Consider the following 25,252-nt stretch of genomic DNA (forward strand, 5'->3'; position numbering starts at 1 on the left):
CTGCACGTAGGGAGACCAGAACATGTGAAAGCCATGAGATGAGGAAGAGCAGTAGACTGGAGTTGCAGGAATCTGAGCAGGAGGAGAGGGAGCTGAAATAAGGCCAGAGACCAGCCAGGTCTGTGATCCAGGGCCTCACAGGCCATATGAGGGATTCTGGTCTTCGTTTCAAGAGTAACAATAAGCTATTAAACGGCTTTAAGAAGAAAAGATCACTTGGGTTCCGAATGGGGAATGAATTGGAGAAGAATAAGAATGAATGTGGGGAACCAGTTAGGAGGAGATTGCAGAAAGCCAGGGAAAGAAAGAATAGTGGCTCAGATTCGGGTGTTGGCCATGTGGAGAGGAAAGAGGATTTCACACAAACACACCTTAAAATCAACAAGGTTTGGTCTTGGATTAGAGAGTGAGCAAGGAGGAACGGACACTAGTAGGGATGACAGCCAGACTTCTGACTGAAGCCTTGAGGAAGAAGGTAGCGCTTTACGAGATGTGGAGGAATAGATTTAAAGAAGGGTTGAAAATAGCTTTGTTCGCTTTATCCTTTCCTATAATTTAGCCTTGCTTTTTCCAAAAAATTTTTGAATATTTAAGAAAATAGCTGTCTTCTCTGAAACATTTTCTCTCAGTTTCAATAGTTTCTTAGCATTTATGAGCAATTTTTAGTTGCTTTGTTTCCAATCACTTCATAATTAAGAGACATTTAAACAAAATTGGTAGTAACATAACTATAACACAAATGCCCCCTTTCCCAAAGACTTGATTCTTATAAAACACTTAAATAGGAGGAAAGGATGAAACTTACTTTAGCCAAAGCTTCTCTAAAGTCTTCTTTCAGCTGTTCCTGTTCAACTTGAAGAGCTTCTTTTACCATTTTAAGGTTATCTCTTTCCTCAGTTAGAGATTTTATTTCTTCAGGACTTTTGACGAGTTTCTCAGTCAGCCTGAGCCTTTCCGTTTCCGTGCTTGCCAGTGTTGTTGAATCCTTGGTTTTGGACTCATCTTTCACTAGCTCCAGTTCATCCATCGTTTCCTGAGTATCACTGACTTCTTCCACATTAAGAAGTAGCTCCTGTTCCTCATGAAGCACTGGGATCTTTTGAGATTCATAAAATACCAAAGTTATTATCTGGAGAGTATTATCATAACTTTTCTTTCCAGAGCAATGAAAGTGATCTTGAACCCTCATGGCCTATTACAATTACAAACTCCTATTTATTCATTTTCCTTTGATTCCTACTAAAGCTACTCATGACTGTTCTGCCAGTCATATTGTCATAGTTTTCTTTTTCTCCAGCTTACATCCAAAGTGAACTAATCCTTGCACTTTCCCAACAAATTGTTAATTCGGTCAGTTCCATGCTTCTCCATTTTTCTATACTAGTTTCCAAATGCTACAGGAGAAAAAAAGTCATAGTTGAACAGATTATATACCAATAAATGACTGGTTCTCATTCTCAAATGAGCTCCAATGCTACTTCTCAATTTTTTTATGCATAGATTGGTTCCCCTTTCCCATGATCATTAGTGATACCACATAAGTTTGCATGTCATATTTCTGCATTTAACATACTGAAATTGAAGGATTTTTTTTACTAGGGGAGAAAGAACAATGTCTTATTCAGAGCCATAGTCTCAATGCCTGGCACATAGGCTTTTAACAGGTTGGTCCAGTTATCCCAGTGTTTCATTTTCTCCATAGTATTTGTCATCATCTCAAGTGATCTCATTCAGTTGGTTGCTTATTTATCAGTTACCTCTTTCCACTACAGAGTAAGCTCCATGATCACAGAGATTTTGTCCACCTTGTTGCCATTTTACTTGTATAACCCAGGGATGTGTCTGCCACAGCAGATACTCAACAAATAATATCCAGTAAATCAATGAACCAGACTTCAGTCACTACTTACTGCTTATCTTTCCTTCAAAGGAGAAAGAAAGGAAGAAAAGACAAACCTCTTCTTCTAATTCAGTACTGGATTTTTCCAGGTTCTTCTGAATATTTATTATTTGAGCTGTCTTCTCAGAAACATTTCTTCTTAGTTCATCAATAGTTTCTTGGTGTTCTTTTAGATGCATGTGAGCAATTTTTAGTTCTTCTTTTGTTTCCAGACCCTTTATTAGCATGTGAAGTTTAAAGAATATTTTAACAACATCATCTCAACACTGCCCCCCTTCCCAATTGGCTCAGTTTTAAGGAAACACAACAGATGAAGAAAAGGGTCTAACTGACCTTAACTTCAATTCTTCTTATGTATTCTTTAAGTTTCTCTCTCTCTACTTCAAAGGACTCTTGTAATTTCTGTAGATCATTTCTTTCTTTGGTTATGGATTTTATGTCCTCATAATTTTCACGGAGTTTCTGAGCCAACTCTAGCCTCTCCATTTTCATACTTTCCAACGTTAATTCTCGGTTCCTTAATTCATTCTTTATATTCTCCACGTCATTCATCTTTTCCTGCATCTTACTCATCTCTTCTTGTACACTAAGAAGTTGTTGCTGTTTTTCTTGGAGTTGTTGGCTCTTAAGAAATAAAGTTTTTATTATTACCATTTTGCCATATTATCTTAAAATTCTTATGTAAAATGTACTTTGCCAAACTGAGAGAATCATTATCACAGCTCTGCACACTACCCTAGTGGAAACAGACAAGCAGCACTGAAAGTAAAGCAGCTTCTAGGCATAGTGTCTGTACTGGGCTGAAGAGGGTCCCACCCAAAATTTAAGTCTACCCAGAACCTCAATGTGATCCGATTTGGAAAGAGGGTTTTTGCAGATGTAATTAGTTAAGGATTGAGAAGATACCCTACTGGACTAGGGTTGGGCCCTAAATCCAATGAGAATGTCCTCATAAGAGACGGGAAAGGACGCACAGAGACACAGAGAAGATCCTGTGAAGATGGAGACAGAGATTGAAGTGATGCAGCTACAGAACAAGGACTATCGAGGACAGAGGGAGCCAAGGATAGCACGAGGCAAGGAAGGACTCTTCTCTAGAGCCTTCAGAAGAAGCATGGTCCTCCGACACCATGATTTTGGAATTCGAGAATCTAGAAATGTGACAGAATAAATTTCCATTATTTTTATGCCAGCAAGTTTATGATAATTTGACACAGAAGTCCTAAGAAACTAACATAGTGTCACTTGGTTAATCAAGGAGGCAAAGTAAAAATGCGAAAAATTTAAAAAGAAAAGAGACTGACTAAATATATAGATGTACCTGGCAAATAAACTGTAATTCCTCATCTCTTAAAACCTTTTTGGATAATTTATTTTTAGTTCCAATAAGGTCTTTAGGGGATGGCCCACACAAACACTGAGGCATTAACTTTTACATAAGCCTATTGATATCACCTCTTTGGGAGGAGTATGAAATAGACAGGAGGTTTTAGTAAATTCAATTAGGTTATAGTGAAAGGGATGAGAATTAAGAGAACATATATTAGGAAAAAAACATTCCACAGAAGCACAATGGAAACACTATGCTATTTATAATGCATGTAGCACTGTTCTTAGGATAAACAGAAAGATATCAGTGGGTCCATTTTAGAATTACTAGAGCAGTACAATTGTTCTAACAGTCTTAGCTCTTACACAATTATATTACAACAGCACCTTACTTCTAAAAAAGAAATAATTCAGGAACTTGCAAACATCTAAGAGATGGTAATAGTGACAAATCTTAGAGTTTAGAGAATGACTAATATAGCTCTATATAAGGGCAGGAGCTTTGTTTTACTGACTAATGTATATCAAGTGCCCAGAACAGTGCCTGGCCCACGGTAATGCTCAATAAATATTTGATGAATGAATGAATACATCATGAGTAGTTTAGATGAACCAAGGCCCCCTCTCATTGAAAGACTCTAGGATAATATAATACACACAAAAGAGGTTAGCTAAGATCCTAGTGTGAGTTCAAACTGTCCAAAATATTAGCATTGAGAGCTGTTCATTTGGGAGGTACATTCTATTTCTGGAATTTAGGTCTATTAGAACCAAAATTTATCACCAAAAAAAAAAAGTTTAGTCAGGAAATATGGCCAGGAAGATAACTTTAAAAATTCACCTTTTCCTTTAGCTTTTCTTCAACTTCTGCCAGTTTCTCACAGGTCCTAGAAAGCTCTTTCTCTTTCTTTATGGTACAGTTCTTTTCTTGTGCAACTATCTCTTGTTGCTTTTTAAGTTCACCTCTAAGAATTCTTAATTCTTCCTGGTTTTCAATGGTCTAGAATTTTTAAAAAGTTGAGATTAAATGACACTAGCTTACATTTAGGAAATCAGGTAAAAATCAGCATTTACCTCAGCCTGAAAATGGAGAAATCATGGCAAACTATATTGGAAAAGACTAACTTAAAAAGAAAGTGAGTCTATTTTGATCATGTAAATGCCAAGAATCTGCTTTCTTATGCTGTTTCTTTATTGCTCAACTTACATTCCTACCACGAGAATTAGAACTGGATTTAGTATTCCATCATAAGAGGTTTGCTTGTTTTCTACCCTGAAGCCAAAAGAGACTGTTTCTAAGCTTTCATCGATAGGCGATGAGACTGCAGGTTATAGGCTTTTCATATGCTGGGATGGCTTTGATTTTGAGCAAGCTCAAAACAGCAGCCATCCTTTGCTAGCATGAATTGGACTAATCTTAGTTATTATGCTTAAAGAGTGACATTCTCAAGTATCAAGACCAAAAAACATTACAAGACAGATACCGAGAAGAAAATACAACTTTTGTCTGTACTCTTATTTACATTCAGCTCTTTGACCAAACAGACAATCCTAAGAAACATGGAAAATTACACAAAAGGTCAGGGTCTACTGTGATCCATAGCAAACTTCTGAAAATATTAATTTCAATCTATTACACATTAGATTGCCCCCACATATAGAAACAAAAACTAAAGTAGGTTTGAAAATATTGGCAAACATTAACAACAATTAAACATGAAATTTAAGAAAAATTACAACAGCATAAATAAAATAGAAACACTTAGGAACCAATTAACAAAATATGTCCAAGATCTGTACATTGAAATCTATACAACACATCACTGAGAGAACAGTTTATAGAAAGATACACAATAAGCACATAAAAAGATGCTCAACATCTTTAGTCATTAGGGAAAGGCAAATCAAAACAAGGTTACACCCAATAGAAATGGCTAAAATTAAAAACACCAATAATATGAAGTGTTGGTGGGGATGTGGAGCCATCAGAATTCTCTTAATGTGCTGATGAGAATGTAAAACGGTGCAACTATACTTTGGAAATCAGCCTAGTAAATTCTTACCAAGCTAAACATACATCTCCCTATGACCCAGCTATTTCACTTAGATCCATACTCTAGAGAAATAAAAAATATATGTTCATAAAAACATTTGTATGAGAATGTTTATAGCAGCTTTATTCAAAATACCCAAATAGTAGAGATAACTCAAATTTCCATCAATATAGGAGAAAGACTAAACAAATTGTGGCCTATTCATACACTGGAAGACTACCAAGCAGTAAAAAGGAGTGTAGAAAGAAGTGAGACAAAAGAGCACATGCAGTGTGATTCTATTTGTGTGAAGTTCTAGAAGAGACAGTGAGCTGAGGTGGAAAACATCAGGACAGTGACTATGTGGGGCAGAGGATGAGATCAGGATTGCCTGGGTGGAGGTGGGAGGGAACTTGCTGGGGTGGAGAGAACACAAGTAGAGACATTTGTCAAAAGTCATCACACTGGACACTCACATCAGATACATTTATTGCATGTAAATTATACCTCAATAAAGTTGTAAAAATCTAAAACATACAAAGACAAAAACACATTGCTGAACCTCACCATTCCAATACTGTCCCTCAGGTCAGTCTTCAGTTGCTCCTTTTCTGCAGTAACCCTCTCTAACATTTGTCGCAGTGCTGTTTTCTCCTGTATTAAAGAAAATATCTTTCTCTGTTGTTCAGTTAGCTCATTATCAACATCTGCAATTAGCACTTGGGTTTTTTTGGCTTCCAAACTCTGCTTTTTATCTATGCCAACCATCTAAAATATTAATACATTAGAGAAGAATTTCTTAGTAACAGTTTTAATAATAAAAATAGCCAAACTTCTATTACTTATTATGTACCAGGCACTATTTTCACACAGTGACACATTTAATCTTCCCCATAACCTTACAAGGTAGGCACTATTACTATCTCCGTTTGACAGGCAAGGAAACTGAATCCCAGAGAGGGTAGGTCACTTGCCCAAGGTCACTCAGAGAAGTTATCAGGCTTTGAATCCAAGTGGTCTGGTTCCAGAGCTCGTGCTCTTGTGCCTGTTCACTGGTAAGAGCTATGTGGACAGCTATAGATAATTCACAACTATCTTCATGTACGATGGGTTAACCTGACTTTATGAAGGAGTAAGCCAGCTTAAACTCTCCCTCTTTATTTCTTTCCTTCAAAAGCTGGAAACCATAACTTATGCCCTACTACTAACAAATCTTTATTTTCAGAGTTTTATTATAGATAAGAGGGCAAAAGAGTTTTGTTAGAAACATATTTCATATTATAGTAGCATAATTCACCTTTTCATATTTTTCATATACTGCTTAAGAAAAGCATGTTATATAAATCCATTTATCCATAAATAAGTCTTAACCAAAGGTAACCTGATACATGGACTCCTTGGTAAAAGGAGACAAAGATTGATGTTACCAGTATGAAATTAGGGTATCACCATATAATCCTATACTAGCCCAGTAAAAACACTCAGCTGAATATTGGTCACAGATGTTTAAAAAGTTTTTGTAATAATCTATATTTAATTAGAAAAAAAAGAACAAGAAAAAAAATCATCCAATGACACCAACTTCACACAACCACTATTAGAATTTGGGAATATTTCCTTCCAGAGTTTCTTCTATTAAAAGAATTTTTTTAACATTGCAATTATGACTACTTTACATATAAGATCCTTTTTAGTTTTTCTTTCCCACTTAGATTAGATGATATGCATTTTCCCATGCTGTTACATAATCTCCAAATTATAATTTTTAGCAGTTGCTCAATTCTCTAGAGTGGATACAGACAAACCATATTTCATTTGGTTAGCCCCTTCTTTTTGGCAATCTGCATGAGCTTCTACAAGGATGAGCAGAGAGCTAACTACAACTACAGGAGAAATTAAGGCAGGAACACAGAGTCTTTGGGATTAGTCAGTCAGCTACTATAATTCAGAATCTTGCATCTTTACTCCTAAATATGGAAATGTACACAAAACAAAGCAGATTGAGACAAAGTGCAAAACTGAACTCAGCCTAGAAAGTATTCCAGCTACCATGGTTATGAGCAAATCTAATAGGTCTAATTATTAAATAAGGAAAAAATTGTGTCCTTTATATGAGAATAAGCCTACTAATCACAAAGTTTAAAATTTCTGTTGAGACACACTAGAGAAACTCATTTCCAGAGAGAGACACATCAAGCAGGATTGAAAACGGGCACTCCTAGAGGCTTCATGATAGACCTACTAGGCTATCATAGGCTGCCCTCTGGTGCTCTGATAAACAGATTTATCTGGAAATCCCTAGACCCACTGCTTTATCCTCATGGGTGATTCCAGCATGAACACGATTTCACAAGACCAAGCTCACCTCAGCATTGCATCCCAGATTTCAGAAACCCTGATGAACAGAATGGCCCAGGAGAATTTCCAGTTAGACCCTTTTATCAACACAGATGATTCCAGCATGAACTTAATACCACAGACTGGCTGGTCCGGTGAGTGTAACTCTCCTTTTCCCTCACTCCGCCTCTACTGCTCCTTCTCATGGGGCCCTGTGACTGCATTTTGCATTTGTTTAAAAGCGGCTACTGACTGTGCATTTATTTTCAAAAAACTATTGAAAAACCTTTCCCCTTATAAAAGTGGAAGTCATAAATTTTAAATCAAGGTCAAGTGCCTTTGGCCCATAGTTGACCCAAAATATAGATAAACTGAGAATACAAGATACAGAGCAAGTGAAAATGCTTTCTAGGAAAGAATGACTGAAGCATAGGGAGAGAGGAAGAGAAAGCTCCTTTTCCAAGGCAGGAATATTGTACCCCAGAGTAAATGGGAAAAAAGAAGCTCATTATATAGAGTAATAGTATATAAAGGTATATAGAGGTTTCTTTACATAAGTTGGATCTTACTGAATTGTTCTTTAGTATGTATCTGTTTTTATTTAATAATGTATCCTGGAAATTTTCCAATTGTAGATGATGTCTACTTTAAAGAAATTCCATGACTATACAAAACTCTATTACATTTCTATACATTAACAATAAACAATTAAAAAAGGAAATAGAGAAAACAATCCATTTACAAAAGCATCAAAAAGAATAAAATATTAAGGAATAAACTTAACCAAGATGGCAAAGGCTTGTACAATGAAAACTACAAAATGTATCTGAAATACATTAAAGACACAAATAAATGGAAAGACGTCTCATGTTCACAGATTGGAAGACTTAATATTGTTAAGAAGTCAATGCTACCCAAAGCGATCTACAAATTTAATGCAATCCCTATAAAATCCTAATAGTGTTTTGCAGAAATAGAAAAATCCACCCTGAAATTCATATGGAATCTCAAGGGACTCCAAACAGGCAAAACAATCTTGAAAAAAGAACAGAGCTGAGGGTCTCACACACCCTGATTTCAAAACTTACTACAAAGTTATAGTAATCAAAACAGCTCAGTACTGGCATAAAGACAGATATATAGACCAATGAAATAGAAAACAGAGCCCAGAAATAAACCTTTGCATATGGTCAAATGATCTTTAACAAGGATGTCAAGACCATTCAATCATAAAGGATGGTATCTTCAACAAATGGTGTTGGGAAAACTGGATATCTCATGCAGAAGAAAGAAGTTGGGCCCTTACTTTACATCATATAAAAAAGTTAACTCAAAGTAGATCAAAGACCTAACCATAAGAACTAAAACTGTAAGATGCTTAGAAGAAAACATGGGAGAAAAACTTCATAAAGTGGATCTTGCCAATGATTTCTTGGATATGACACCAAAAGCACAGACAACAAAAGCAAAAAGAGATAAACTGGACTACATAAAAACTACAAATTTCTGTGCACCAAAGGACACAATCAACAGAGTGAAAAGGCAACCTAGGAATGGGAGAAAATATATGCAAGTCACACAATTGATAAAGGGTTAATATCCAGACTATATAAAGAATGTCTAAAATTCAACAACAAAAACCAAACAATCCAATTTAAAAATGAGTAAAGACTTGAACAGACATTTCTGTAAAGATATACAAATAGCCTACAAGCACATGAAAAGATGCTCAACATTACTAGTCATTAGGGAAATGCAAATAAAAACCACAATGAGATATCATCTCACACTTATTAGGATAGCTACTGTGAAAAAAGGAGAAAATAATACGTGTTGGTGAGAACTTGGAGAAATTGGAACCCTTATGCACTGCTGGTGGGAATGTAAAATGGTACAGCCATGATGGAAAACAGTATGACAGTTCCTCAAAAGATAAAAAACATGATCCAGTAAATCTGACATCCAAAAGAATTGAAAGCAGGGACTCAGAGAGATATTTGTACACCATGTTCATAGCAGCATTATTCCCAACAGCAAAAAGGTGAAAGCAATCTTCAGTGCCCATTAATGGGTGAATGGTTAAACAAAATGTAGTATATACATACAATGGAATATTATTCAGCCCTAAAAAGGAAGGAATTTCTGATGTATGCTGCAACATAGAGGAACCTTGAGGACGCTATGCTAAATGAAATAAGCCAGTCAAAAAAAGACAACATACTGCATGATTCCGCTTATGTGAGGTACCTAGAGTAGCCAAATTAAGAGAGATAGAAAGTGGAAAAGTGGTTGCTAGGGGCTAGAGGAGGGAGGGAATGAGGAATTGTTTAGTGGGTATAGAGTTTCAGCTTCACAAGATAAAAAGAATTCTGGAGATTGGTGGCACAACAACGTGAACGTACCTAACACTACTGAACTGTTTGCTTAAAAATGATAAAGATGGTAAATTTTATGCTATGTATATTTTACCACAATTAAAGATACAAAACAAACAAAAATAAATTTATACATATATATATATATATATATATATATATATATATATGAATGACTACTACTCCAAGCTATGGATGTATGAAAGATTATTTCACCATTCTCCTATTGGTGAACGTTTTAAATTCCCAGTAGTAATTATTCTGGATTAAATAGTATTAAGTATAATAACAATGAAAAATAGTATAAAAAATTCTGACATATAAAAGGCATTTTTGAAAAGTAGAAATGCATTGTAAATAAATCAGTTATATAAAATTACAGGCAATCCCGTTATGGACTGAATTATGTCCTCCCAAAATCCACATGTTGAAGCTCTAAGCCCCAAAATGACTGTATTTGGAGAGAGGGCCTTTAAGGAGAGTAATTAGGGTTAAATGAGATCATATGGCTGGGGCCCTAACCCCATAGAACTGGTGTCCACTCCAGAAGCAGAAGAGAACCAGAGCTCTCTCGGCTCACACACAGAAGGGCCATGTGAGGAGAGGTGCCATCTGCATGATAGGAAGAGGGCTCACAAGAAACTGAATTTTCTAGCTCCTTAACCTTGGACCTCTAGCTTCTACAACTGGGAAAAAGTAAATTTCTGTTGTTTAAGCTACTTAGTCTATGATATTTTGTGATGGCAGACTAATATACCTCCCTTTTAAAAAATCATCATTAGCATCCTAGCCTTTCTTGTATATAATTAAATAACAAAGCAGCTCTTCTCCCCAGGTTTCAGGACAAAACGAACCATGCTGCCTAGAATAAGCTGAGATTTAAGCACAGCACAGCTCTAGAAACAGACATGAACACGACACACACATCGATAGTGAACTCTCAACTAGTACACAAAATCTGATATAAAACAAATATTTTACCCATAAGTAATAATAAGCACTCAATCTTTCTTACATTCTTAGAATTCAGAGGGGCTTTTAAAGATGTTTAAAATACACCAGGCCTCGGAAAATATCAGCTCAAAGTTTGAACTAACATTTTTGCCTTTTCCTTTTCCAACTGATTGTAAGCAGTTATATCTGAAGTTATTTCAAAGACACTAGGGCTAATCTTGTAAACTGTTGTTAGTTATTCACTGTGAATAATCAATAAGATTGAGGTCACCATTATGTACTTAAGTGTCTGAAGTTAAGGAGAAAGCTCACATATAGTATATGAAAACTCGAACAGAAATACCCTTTACCTTTTCCTGAAATTCATCCGAATTTTCTCCTATGTTTTCCTCTATACGCAAATTCCTGGAAGTTTCCTCAGAAATTTTCATTTTCAGTGTGTTAACTGTTTCTTGGTGTTGTTTTAAAGACTCAAGAGCATTTCGTAATTGTTCTTGGGTATCTATGTTCTTTGTCAGAGAAAGGGAACACAATTTCAATTAGAATAATGTGAAACAATGAAAATAACTTTATAGTTACTGCTTGATCATAAATAATAACTGATGGCTCCTGAACGTCTTGAAGAGGCTCTGAGTTTTCAGTTTACTCTGTCAAAGCCTCACCATGGTCACGGTGTCCTGAATGTCACTTCTGAGCTGGTCCCTCTCAATCTGCAGGCTCTCTTGGAGCTGTTTCAGGCCATCTTTTTCTTGGGTTAAGGTTCTTACTTCTGCTAAGGTTTGTTGAAGTTTCTCAGTAATCAGTGCTTTCTCCCTTTCGACAGTTTGCAGCCTAGAATCTCTACTTTCTAATTGTTGCTTCAGCTCTTTCACTTCATTTAACCTTTCTTGACTCTCAGCTGTTTTCTGCTGAAGTTCCTGGGTTTTGTAAGAAAGCTTTAAAATAAGAAAAAGTTACTGTGAGAAGCAGAGCATTCTGTGGCATCTATATAGAAGCCAAACCCCAGAAAACTAAAGACCATTTCCATAGAGGGTGTGTTGTACCAACCTCCATGTTCAAAGCATCCAAGCTTAAACCAAGTGTTTGAGCTTCTTTAGAGAGATTTCCTATGTTCTGACTCATTCTTGCATTCTCCTCAAGGACCATCTTATACTTTTGCTCAGTTTCAACATGTTGATTTTTAAAATCTTGGAATTCTTGATCAGTTCTTTTATAATTCAACTGGCTAGCTGCTAGGTCACTTTTAGTTTTCCCAACTTCTTCAAGTAAATCTTGAATTCTACTCTCTTTATGAACTACTTCAGAAAACAATTTGTCTTTTTCTGATGTTATTTTATAGAGCTCTTCAGATTTGTCATTTATCTACGGAAAAGAAATAAAATTTAGCTATGTTAGCAATATAAGATCCACTACAGCAGTTATCAGGAAAAGAAAAGCTTTATCTGCAAAAAAGAAAAAAGACATTGAAATTAAGCACAGATTTGACTGAGGAAAGGTAATATTTTTATTGTCACATCTTTATAACAATATATTATCCTGCTTAACTTTACCATCAAAGTTTTGTTTGGGTTCTAGTAAGGATTGAGTGGAGAAGAAACACTTAATTAGGATGTCTTTATTTCCTTATCTATCATTCTAAAGTGTTTTCTAACTTTATGGTGTTTCAGGCATCTTATGGTTTTTCTTAGAATTTGACTTATTATTTTCTTTCTAAAGGCTTTGAATGCAGCTCAGATTTCCAAAAACTTAATCCATGAATAATTTAAATTTTAAATAACTTAAATTTAAACTATTATTTAAGTAATTAATTTAAACCAACAATATCCAGCTTATAAATAGTTTAATCATTGTGAAAGATAAAGGAGAAGGAAGTGGGAAAAAGAGAGGAGAGCCAAAGTTGAGACAAAGGAGAGGGAGCGAGACAGTAGAGCTCTTGTAACCACAGGCTCAGGGTAGGAGGCAGGTCTGTGTAACTCAGCTTTTAGATCCATAACTATGTGTTGGGCTAAAAAACAGCATGTACTTTAAAGAGTTTTTAGGATGACTAAATAACGTTGCTAAAGTTGTTTAGCATGATGCTCACCATGTAGTAAGTACTCAAATTCTTGTCCTTTTTATTTCTTTCAGAAAGGCAGAAAAAGGAAAGGCTGGCAGAAGGTTTCCGGAATTGCTCACTAGGCTGCAATATTTACGTCAACCTCTAAAACTTCATCAATGCCACCCTCTTTACCTCCTTACTCTCCTTTATTCAACATAGTGATATGACCACAGCAACAGCACCAAAAAAGATAAAGACTAAGGGTGGGCCATCAATCTCTGTTGAAAAGCACTACATCTGAGGACTATAGAAATGGCCCCTACATGGATCTCATTACTAAGTATACTGTTACATATTCTTTGAAAATGTTCCTAACAAGCAGGGTCAAATGTTTACAGTCTCTTCACTGTTACTTTAAAACAAACTATGGCAAAATATTTAAGGCAATATTGCAAGGGTTTTTATTTCAAAGTAAGAGTTATTTGCTTAAAAACATATTTACCTCTTTCCTTAGCATTTCTACTTCTGAGGGTAAAGATTTCAACTCTGAGAGCAAATTAACTTCTTTATGCAAAGCTTCATTTTCTTCAACTTCTTTATTCAGTTCTTTCTGGAGATCAGTAATCTTTCTTCCTGATTCCAAATTACAGAGCAAATCTAGGATATTTTTGGTAAATTAAACAGTTTGCAGTTATTGGGACAATTTAAATTACATACAAACTTAGATTACTTAATCAGATTATATAAAATTTATTAAAGAAAGAACCAGTGTTGGTCAACAGGTAATCCAATTGTTAAAAGTTCTTGAATCGCCTTTTTCAAGATCGGGTCCAATTCATTTGAAAAATAATTCTTAAACCTTTATAATTTGAAGTCCATGGAAACACTTATAAATACTGACACCAAATGATATTGAAATTTAATATTAGGCTACTTACAAACATCAGAGAACAATGGACTTTTAATCATTGGAATGGAGGTGCAAAATCCTTTAGGCAGTTGGATTTGCAAAGAGGTAAGTCTGAAATTATAAAATACCTTTTGGAACTTTTCCATCTATAAGGCAGGTGAGTTTTGCTATTTCATTAAAAGAAGATTGTAATTCTTTCTCCAGATCAACTTGCATTTTCTTCTTTGCCTCCAACTGCCTTTGATATAACTGAATATCATTTTCCATTTGCTTGCATGCACTTGCAAGTTCTTTCTATGAGAGAAACAATACAAATTCACAAAAATGTAGTGATCATTACAACTGCTTTATTATAAATATAACAAAAATCACTTACCATTTTCTCTTTCAGCTCCAGATTTTCACTCCTGAGACAGGCTGCTTCTCTCTTGGCATCGAGGGCTACAGCCTCAGCATCGAACAGAGTCTGTTTCATCTGTTTGAGGTCTTGAATGTTTTCCTATACACACAACAAAAAGGATTTCCTGAAAGCTAACTTTCTTAGAGTTGGAAAAGACTTTAGAGAACACACACACAGATGTCATTCCTAACAAATCAAAAATGGTGAAAATACGTTAATCACCAAATTTTTTTTAGGATAGATGAAAAGAAATGACATTTTCGAAAATAAAAATATTTTTAAAAATTCTGGTTATCTTTTTCCAAATTATAAAAGCACTATATATATAGAAGTACTGTAATTTAAGAAATCTGTTATTGTTTAAAAAAGATTAACACAATTGTTGCTCAGCTAGCCTGTTAAAGTTTCCTACGTATTTTTAAATTATTCTCTCCAAAACATGACAGGTGAGCAATTAATAGTTAAAATTAAGAATATTAAATCACAAACTGAAAAAAAAAAGACAAACAATCCAAAAGAAAAAGAGAGAAAAGATACGAACAGGCAACTCACAGAAGAGAAAATATAACTGATAAATACATAAAAAGATCCACTGTGTCATTTTTAAAGAGAAGTAGCATTTTAACATGACTTTAGCTGACATGAATTCAACCATATGTCCTTGGGAAAACATTAATGCATGAATGAATGAATGAATGAATAAAGAGAAAGAAATAAAGAACAACTTTTAAAAAGTGGGCAATTCTGCTTGCCACTCTGTCAGTAGACACTCGAAGATTATATGAAAGTACCTTTCTTCCCAGGGCCTCCAAACAGTAACAACACTTTTAAAAAGAATCATTTGTGATTAATAGAAGGTAACAAAAAGTACTCTGACAAGTTCAAATGAAAACAAAAGAACAACAGAAACTAAGATTAAAAAAATTCTAGCTAGTGGACAGCCCCGTGGCCGAGTGGTTAAGTTCACGAGCTCCACTTCAGTGGCCCGGGGTTTTGCTGGTTCGGACCCTGGGTGCGGACATGGCATCACTCATCAGGCCATGCTGAGGCAGCATCACACATGCCACAGACAGAAGGACCCACAACTAGAACATACAACTATGTACTGGGGGGCTTTGGGGAGAAGAAGAAGAAAAAAAAAATGATGACGACGAGTGGCAACAGATGTGAGCTCAAGTGCCAATCTTTAAAAAAAGAAAAAAATTCTAGCTAGAAACTGTTGCCTTTTAAAAAAGGGTGTTAAAAACTAGAATCAAACAGATACTTTCTTGAAGTAATCAGGTGGATTGAAAGCAAATAAAAAAATTTAACAATTTCACCATGAGATTCAAATGTTACTTAATGCCAAGATCTGATATCTTGGCTGAGATCAACTACATACTTCTTCATGCATTTGTATAAAACAATTGAAAAAAATTAAAATGTTTTTTGAATTACTGGTTTTTAATGGAAGCTCACTCCTAACTTACTTACATGCACTCAAAGAATGATGTCCTCAACTCTCTGAGCGATTCTTTATCTGTAGAATGGCAATGATACCAACAGTCCCTTTCCCATAGGGTTACTGATAGGATTAAATAAAATACTAAATGTAAAACAACTACAACAATGCTCGGCACACAGTAGGCTCAACGTAAGCATTTGCTATGATGATGGTGATGGTACACTATAAATGCCAACATGATTACACAACAAAATAAACCTGATTTTTACCGATGAGTATGACAAGTCCATGTTCACATTTTCTGATTTTTGAGTGTCTATGTATTTCTGTAGCTTTTTAATCTGGTCTTCCTTTTCTCTAAGCAGCTCTACTTTTGAACTTAGTTCATTCTAAAAGAATCAAAGGAGAGTGAAACACAATTTAATTGGATCTAAATTCTAAGGGATTAAAAAGAATTTACATTTAATAGTTTAGACAGTAAAATTTAAAAGTTGATACTTAAATATAATTCCTTCTCTTTTCTGAAATCATGTTCAATTACATATGATGTATATTTTATAGCTCTAGTCCCTTATCAACAGAAATATCAACATAAAAGCTCACCTCAAGATCTTGATTATACACTTCTGCATGCTTAACTAAATTCTTTATTTAAGTTGGAAATTTCATGAATTAGTTGCATCTGTAAGAGCATGTGAACAGGCAACAGAGCAAACCAATAGTTAAACAGAGCAAAAAAAAAAAAAAGACAGCATTCATTCACTGCTTCAGAATCACCTAACACAGTAAGAAGGGCTGAGAGATAACTGTTCAAGCTACTGCAGCAGAGCACCTCATTATTTAAAAATACAAAAACTCTCCCAAAAGACCAAACCCAACTAACCAAACGAAAAATCCCAAAACCCCACAAAACAAAGAAGAAAACCTCAGCATAACCCAAATAACAGTTACATCATCTGTTAATAAAGTTACAATAACATCAAAAGTACATTAGTAGGCATCACTTGGAGGAGATGAACTGTAATCAAACTTTTAAAAAACATTCTCTGAATAGATTTTTGTTTTGGGTAAGTTAAATGCATAAATGTATTTACCCCGTAAGATTTTTTCTTCCCATGAATTAGCCATTTAGCTTTACACTGGCGTGCTTGTTAATGCGTTGTGATCTGGAATGCAGGTTTGGATTAGGCTGGTTCCATGTGGTGCTCACCAAAGCTACAGAGGTATGCACAGCATTACCAACTATCTACCCTGTTGGTTTATTCCACAGGGAATATTGGAAAGATGATGTTATCGCTTTACATTGTCCAACTGTCTAAAAGTATAAAGAATACTTAAAGATATAAGTATTTCTATTAAAGTTTCCTTTCTATCAAAATAGCTATAGCATTAACTATCTCAGTACCATAAACTTTTGTGTTCAAAACAAGTAAACTACAATTTCCTAAGATAAACATATTTTTCCTTAGAATTATTTAATCTTAATAATCAGATGAGTCCTTAAAGAGTAAAAGCAAATTCTAGTAGAATGCAAGCGACTGGCTGTTTCCATCCTAAACTAGTTTCAGATTTCAGACTAGTGTTGACGTTCTTATTTTAGGGCAGTATCATCCAACAGAAATATAATGTGAGCCAAATTTGTAATTTAAAATTTACTAGTAGCCACATTAAAAAATAAAACAGGTAGAATTAATTTTAATAATACATTTTATTTAACCTAATATATCCAAAATATTGTCATTTCTTCATGTAATCAATATAAAAAAAATGAAATATTTTACATTCTTTTTTCATACTGAAGTCAATTCAGACTGGCCCCAATTCAAGTGCCCAGCTGCCACATGTGGTGAGTGGCTGCCCAATTGTTTGGCAAAGTTTTAGACATTTGTATAGGTTGTAATTTAAACTGGCTTCATCTTTTACCTCTTCTTCTCTGTTTCTAACTTTCGTGCAAGAAAGCTGCCTATTTCTAATTTTTGTGCAAGAAAAGCACATTTACCAAAAAGAAAGAACTAAATGATCATTCTTAATTTTGGAAAATATTTAGAAAATAAAGATTTAGAAGGAAAAATTCTCCCACTTCTCATTTGAAATAGCACTTCATTTGAAGTATTGGTTCTCATAAACAGAAAAAGATGAAGCAACTTTTGTAAAGATCTGAGTGTAACCTTCCAATAACATATTGTTTAAGATGCTGAGCATAAAGTGTACAATACGATCAAAAGTTAATCTGTTGCTGCTTAAGAAAACAATGTAGATTTCAGCTGTAATTTTCCGCAGGTGAAATGAAATACTTAAGTTCTTAAGACAAAAATCTCCAAGTTGTGAAAATTATAAAATTAAATAAATCAAGTTTTTGTCTTAAGAACTTAAGTATTTCATTTCACCTGCTGAAACTTAGAGCTGAAATCTGCATTGTTTTCTTAAGCAGCAGGACTGAAATTTCTCTTGTTCCCTGAGCTTGATGATACTGACCTTATTTCTCCCTCTAAAATCACTATTTAAACATCCTATATTATGATATTCCCACTTGAGAATTATCCACAGCTTTGGTGATTTTTGGTGAAACCCTTTGGCAAACCAGAGCAATGACATAGGTCCTAAAGCCATAATTTGACTTTTACTCTTTTTTGGTTAAACTTTTCCCCAAAATATATGTTTTGGAACATATTTTACTGCATACACATAAACTTACAATATTTTCAGTTTAAAATGGAATGGATATTGTAAAACTGTCTTTGAAAAGAATAAGTTTTTATTACTTAATCTTTTATGTTACCTTACAGAACCTAGAATTTCAATTTATGTCCAAGAAAAACTGAAGAGAATAGGATTATTTTCCCCTTTGACTGTGGTTAAAAAAGAAAAAAAAATCCAGATGTGAGATTCAAGTCATACATTCTGTTATTTTGTAATCTTTTTGAGTGTGACAATTCAGTGAGCTTCAGTTTTTACTAATTGAACATATAAATGACGTAATAAAAAATTAGAGAAATTACTGCTACACTTATGCCCGAAGTTAATTTTACGTCATATTATTTATAATAAGAAATACACAAAAACTTAGATGAAATTTTGGAGTTCGAAGGGGCCTTGGCAAGCACCTGATCTAACCTCAGGGGTGGAGACGCGCAGGAAGGAAGCCCTATGAAATTCGGTGCTTGCTTAAGGCCTTGTCAATAATGCGTGCCAGGCTTGAATCCGCAGTGAGGTCGGGAGCAGCAAAACTGGGGCTTAAATCCATGGAGTCTGGCCCCAGAGAACCTGTTCTTAACCACGACGCCAGACCACCTCCTCTCAATAAAATCCAGTTTTACTGACTGAAGTCCACTGTTTTTTTCATGACATTTTGCATTTTGTCAATATGAGAATATTAAAAAAGGTAAAATGAAACTCTGGAGAACTTACAAACTTTTGCGTCTTAGGATATAATACCTATGAAATGTAGGATTAACTAATTTGTAGGTAGAATGGAAATAACATATTTGGCACAGGATTCTTTTTTCCTTTTAAAAAGGAAAAGAGGGTGAGAAACTAAACAATGACACAGAGGAAAAATGATTGTGTCCCTTTGGGCTATTCATACAGAAATCTGAGAAGCAGCTGCAAATTAACTCATACTTTAACCACACCAAACACTGGCTCTTAATTTTGGAGGGAATCACAGATCACTTCACAAGTATGATAACAGCTATGGATTCTCGTTCCCAAAAAATGAGTGAGTTCAAAACTTCTGCAAAATAATTTCATCGTGTCTATAAACTCTAAGTTAACGACTCTCTGCACTAAGAAATCTCTTGAATCTTTTGGACAATTTCTGTCTCCAAAGTCTGATGATTTGGGGATTAGGTTCTCTTAACATGTAGCCTAACATTATACACTGAGATAATTTAACTAATCTGTTTCATTTCTAAAAATTCCATTAAAACTACTTCATATTAGTTATACTAATTTTTACAATAACTCTCTTATGGGAAAAGAAACATGCAAAATCAGCTTTCCCAGCTATTCTAATAATGTTCTAACTACTTAGGTACATACTTTCTAAAGAAAATGAAGTCCATTAATATGTAGTATCCATACATAAAACATTCACTAGATATTAAAATTCATATTGGTCTCAGAAGGAAACAGCTATGCTCTAGGCAGCAATTCTGGTATACTCAATAAATTATTGATAACATACAAATTATCAGGAAATAATTTCTTCAAGATTAATTCATCAATAGGCAGATTCACCAAACCTGCTCAAAGATGTTTTTGATTCCTTCCTCTTCTTGCACACAAGCACAAGTGAAACAATTATGATTTAACTATTTTTAAAGCAATATAAATGAACTGATTATTTCTTAAATTCTCTAAATTGTGTGTACAAATGGAAAATGGTTGGGTTTTCAATATATCAACCTTAGAAATAAACATCTTTAAGAAAATGATACTTTTAAAAGTGTGGTTTTAGGGTCCAGCCTGGTGGTGTAGTGGTTAAGTTTGTGCACTCCATGGGTTTGGATGCCAGGTGCAGACCTACATAGCACTCATCAAGCCATGCTGTGATGGTGTCCCACATACAAAATAGAGGGAGACCAGCACAGATGTTAGCTCAGGGACAATCTTCCTCAAGCAAAAAAAAGAGGAAGATTAGCAGCAGATGTTAGCTCAGGGCCAATCTTCCTCACACACACACAAAGTGTAGTTTTAGTTTAGTTTTGTGTTTCCACATCTTTTCATCTTTTACCTCTTGATCTTTTTCCGCTTTTCTTTCTAGAGCCTCAAATTCATGCAAACCATTCTTTTCTTTTAATTTCGATTCCATTTCTTCATTTTCTCTTCTTAGTTGTTCATAGTCTAGTACCAGACTATCATAGTTAGCACGAAGTGAATTCAACTCACTTTCTAAGTTTTCCTATTATAAACAAAACCAGATTTTCAAGTCAGAGAGGATTCAAGTTCTTTGTTTTGTTAACTAAAATCTGGATTAGTCAAATAATTCATTTAACCTTGAATCATTTGGTAGTTTGGGCCATTCTCCAATATCTTCCCAATGGTCTAGCTTGATCCACAGCATAACAGAAGGTCTGCCTTTTGGTAAACTAGCTAACATAGAATAGAGGAAGACTATTTTCAAAGAGATAGAATTAAAAAAGAAAGAAAGAAAGAAAGAAAGATCATATAAACAAATGCTCTGCCTGTGCCTGACTGTTAAAATTCAGTCGGGAGTAGGAGTAGGGCACATAATGGGAAGTCATCTGACCACAGATCCTTAAGCTCCTTGGTAATAAAGCTAATAATGTAATTCTCCACCTGCTTGACTCCTGTTTAATTTCTCAGACAGCTCTGAATTTAGGAAGTGACACGGAGCCATTATTTATTGACCTCTAAAACTCCAACGGCTGCCAGGCCTCACCGTGCTGAGCAGAGGCCTGTTTCTGCTTTCTGTTCCATCATGAGGAAGAGTAAGCCATGAGTTAAAAGAAACTAAACCAACACTAGGGATTTGAAAAAAACAACAAACCTTCCAGAGTGTTTTAGGGACACAAAAGCATATAATTCCCCATAATAATTAATTATAAGAACCATTACAACTAATTATAATGGTTAGCTAATGATAATAACAATTCCCAAGAATCACTGCAATTTTATTTCAAAATTAAAATGAAATTTTCTTTAACAAATACATTTATATGACTATGTTATATTTCTTTGAATATTAGCAGCCTAGAAAGCAAACATGGAATCTAAACTTACTAAAGTATTCACTACAGTATTCCTTATTTCTTAAAGTTTTCATAAGACTATATAATTTTATTTACTTTCATTTTTCAGCATTATTTGGCAATATTACCCTTCCCTGATACACCATTCTACTTTATGCCTGAGAATTTTGATACTTTTAAAATCAGCCCTTTTTACCTTCAAGGGATGGCCCAAGGCAAAACAGAAACTTACCAAAAAATCATAGATACCAAGATCTGCTGGTAAAAACTAGAAGCAAAGGTTTACCTATTACCATACTTTAGGAAATGTTTAGCCTCTCTCTGTATGCCACAGTTACCAACGAGGAGTGTAACAAGTTGGGGAAGCCTTAATAAGAACCTCAACTACTACTGAAACAGTCAGAGCTAGAAATGTGCCACAACAGCAAACATCAATAACAAATGAATTTAAAGAAGAGTAAAAGGATAATGTTCTGTAAAATACATTTAAGTTACCTGACTTAGTAGTTTTGTTGCTGGATTCCACTCTGTCTCAGTTAATGTATCAAGAGTGTTACTGAAAATATCAGACTCTGAATAGAGAGCTATAATTAGGGGGAAAAGAAATTTATCCATAAACATGTTATTAAGTTTCCTAAAACTCAAATTAAAGATTAAAAAAATTCTGATCTGAGGTAATAAGCTCAAATTAGTTAATATGTGCTCACAGTATGAATGCCAAGAATATATAAACAGATGTGATCATTTATATTCTCGTGTGAATTAAGATCACTGGTTAGAATTAGTGATAAAATGTAGGATCCTTAGTACAACACATTCATGCACGGCATAAGGACGTTTCAGTCAAGGACGGACTGCATATACAACAGGCGTCCCACAAGATTAGTACCACAGAGCCCAGGTGTGTAGCAGGCTGTACCACCTAGGTTTGTGTAAGTGCACTCTGTGATGTTCACACAACAAAATTGCCTAAAGATGCACTTCTCAGAACACGTCCCATCATTAATCAACGTGCGACTGTATAGGTTAAAAGGACAAATTCTAAATTTGAGATTTAATCATTGTAAGCAGATTTTTAAATGCCCCTAAAAAATACTTATAATGTTAGAGACAAACTTTGCAACAGATTCCTGTGTAAATGCTACCCTTTCAAGATTAGCAAAGTTTAAGCCAGACATTATATGGGTACTAACTTAATGAGCAGTGATTAAAACAAAAACAAAAAATAAAAATATCTGTCTCAAATGTTTCAACTACAGCACATCATTCTTAAGAGATATGGAAAAAATAGAGAACTTCATGAATGTTCACTTTCTTAAAATTACTTATTTTTATCATCGTAATCACATCTAAAATACATACATTTTATTTAACTGTGTTTATCACATTAACTGAGTTATAAATAAAGTCTCTCTTTATAGGGATACTTTTATAATTAAAAGTAGTTGAAGAAGAACTCACATTCATCAATTTCTCCTCCTAAAGTTAGAGCAGACTTATGTGTCTTTGTTGTTACATTCTCTGGTACATTAAACTCATTTACATAGTTTGAATCCTTCATTTTGTTAATTTTGCCAACACACCAAGTGACTCTTCGTTTTTCTTTAGCCTAAAGAAGAAGAAATCAAAATTACCTCACACAGATCTGGCTCAAACATCATAAAACAAGGGAACTAGTTTCCATTTTTAACAACCATTGACTTGGTAGAATTCTTATTCAGCCTAGTTTAATATCTTATCAGTCTAAGGACATCCTGAGATAAGAAAACATATTCAAACTTTTCAAATTAGTGTTAACTTCATAATAAATTTGATGAAACTATTATTTAAATTTCATTTTGTATTTGAAGGCTTACTTACAAGAATTTCTGCAAATTTACTGAAAGGAATTAGTTAAGTATCAATCCTTCAAGTAATCTGGTGTTACAGAAGACAGCACAGCCACCAACATAGTGACCAAAAGCACTTCTGGGAACCCAGCCTTAACTGGGAAGGAACAGACAGGCAGCCCATTTGAACTTCCCTCAGCAAGTAAATCTTCCACAGGGCCATTCCCATGCCAATTCTTTGCCAGTTTATAAAGCTCACGATCCAACCAGCGCTCCTAATCTTGTTCCTTCCGTTCTCCCTTGGGACTCTGTTCCCTCAGGTATCTGTTCATCTGTCGTCTTCACTACCTTCTTCCACTGGGCTTTAAGAATGCTCAAGCCTCTGTTTTCTGCTTTTGATTTTTTCAAAAACAAACCCTTCACTCCTTCCTTCTCTCTAGCCAACATTTTCTTTTAGTTTCTATGTTCTCTTCTTCCTCGTCTCTCTACTTCTTCCTCATCCCTCCTGGGATACCTCTGTCTCCTGGTTCTTGTCCCACCCAGCTAGCTGTCCTCATCACTCACTTGGCTTTACTGCTTTCTCTTTCTCTGACCACCGCCTAAGTGTTTTTCCATATTTTACAGGTATATTCCTCTCTTGTCCCTTTACTAGAACAAGCATTATCTCATCTTTTTTGATCCTCTCAACAATCCTCTCTTACTACATCCACTTTATAGATGCCTGAGTGTCCAAAAAGTTTGCATGAGTTGTGTACAGTCATACAGCCAATTGGTGGCTGAGCCCATGCTTGTAACTTCAGACCTTATCCACCACCCATTCCACTGCGTTGCCTGTCAAGATTATCTGTTGTCCCCAGAATATATGGCTTCTGCTTGAAATGGCCAGCCCTTTCCACAGCCTGCTCTGCAAAAGCACATTCATATATAAATCCTTGATTCCCATGACCTTCAGCTCAACTCCATTCGCTCCCAAAGCCACTGGACCCTGTCATCTGAAACTCATAAACCTAGAACTCCTTCCACCCCAGTGATTCAGTTAATCCCATTATAGCTAGTTAGCTTAAGAGGGACATCTAGTCTCTTGATCCACTGTTTTCTTTCTGCCAGCTACCTTTGGGCTCTCATCCCATCATCTTAGATTCTATAGATCACCAGTTCAATCACATTTTTGGGTCAATGGTCTCAAACTATTAGACCCATTCTGTGTTCCCCACACTTATCCTATCACAATGTACACTCAGATGAATTACACTGCCATCTGAGCTTTTATTAGCCTCCTGAACACTGTGTGGACAGCCAGAAGACTGGCTACCAACATCACCTGGGCCCTTAAGGCTGCCTGGCAAGACTCCTTGCCCCCTCGTTGGCTTTCTTTTCCATTCCCTACAAAGGCGAGACTATTTCAAACCCTTAGCAGGTCTACAAACTGTGTCTCTACCATCTCCAGCCACCACAGAAGAAAAATTAAACCTCCTATTTCACAAAGAAAATACAAGCCTAAACTTACAAAAGCATTACTTGCATTGATTCCTACCCTTTTCCTCTGTCCTTGTTATAATGAAGGAGTGTTTCTCCTTCTATCTAAGGCCAGACCCTTCTACTGGCCATCTCAGCCTACTGCAAGGTGGCTTTCATTCCCAATACATAACTCAAATTGTTTTTGCGAAGGAGCTTCTTGTTTCTAAATCCAAAAAGTTTTAGTCTATATTTGTCTTATTTAACTTCTCAGCAGAACGTGACATCACTGACATAGAATGTGACCTCTCTATGCAACATTCTCTTCTTTTAGTTTACCACGTTCACCTGGTTTCTTTCTTAACTCTAGAGCTAAACCTGGGCTCCTTTAGGCATTCCTCTTTTTTGCTTTTACCTAAAAAGTTGTTTGGGAGGATCTTATCTTTGGCCCTCTGTTCTTTTCATTCTCAACATGCTCCCAGAGCAAGCTCATCCATTCTCACGACTTTAATTTGGATTTGCAGTAGTTAATGC

General features: G+C 35.2%; 1 long non-coding RNA gene and 1 pseudogene across 1 annotated transcript in view; one reads left to right on the forward strand and one right to left on the reverse strand.

Annotated features, from left to right (window-relative positions):
• The window catches only part of LOC123284396 (uncharacterized), a 55,089-nt gene extending 40,330 nt beyond the window's left edge, over window positions 1-14,759 (forward strand). The window contains exons 2-4 of the long non-coding RNA XR_011501187.1: window positions 12,268-12,423; window positions 13,056-13,229; window positions 14,268-14,759. This is a non-coding gene — a long non-coding RNA (uncharacterized lncRNA). The remainder of the gene's footprint in view (window positions 1-12,267; window positions 12,424-13,055; window positions 13,230-14,267) is intronic.
• LOC123284397 (centromere-associated protein E-like) overlaps window positions 1-25,252 on the reverse strand; it is an 84,479-nt pseudogene that overhangs the window by 33,641 nt on the left and 25,586 nt on the right.

The sequence above is a fragment of the Equus asinus genome, unplaced genomic scaffold (assembly GCF_041296235.1).
Source record: "Equus asinus isolate D_3611 breed Donkey unplaced genomic scaffold, EquAss-T2T_v2 contig_618, whole genome shotgun sequence".
NCBI lineage: Eukaryota > Metazoa > Chordata > Mammalia > Perissodactyla > Equidae > Equus > Equus asinus.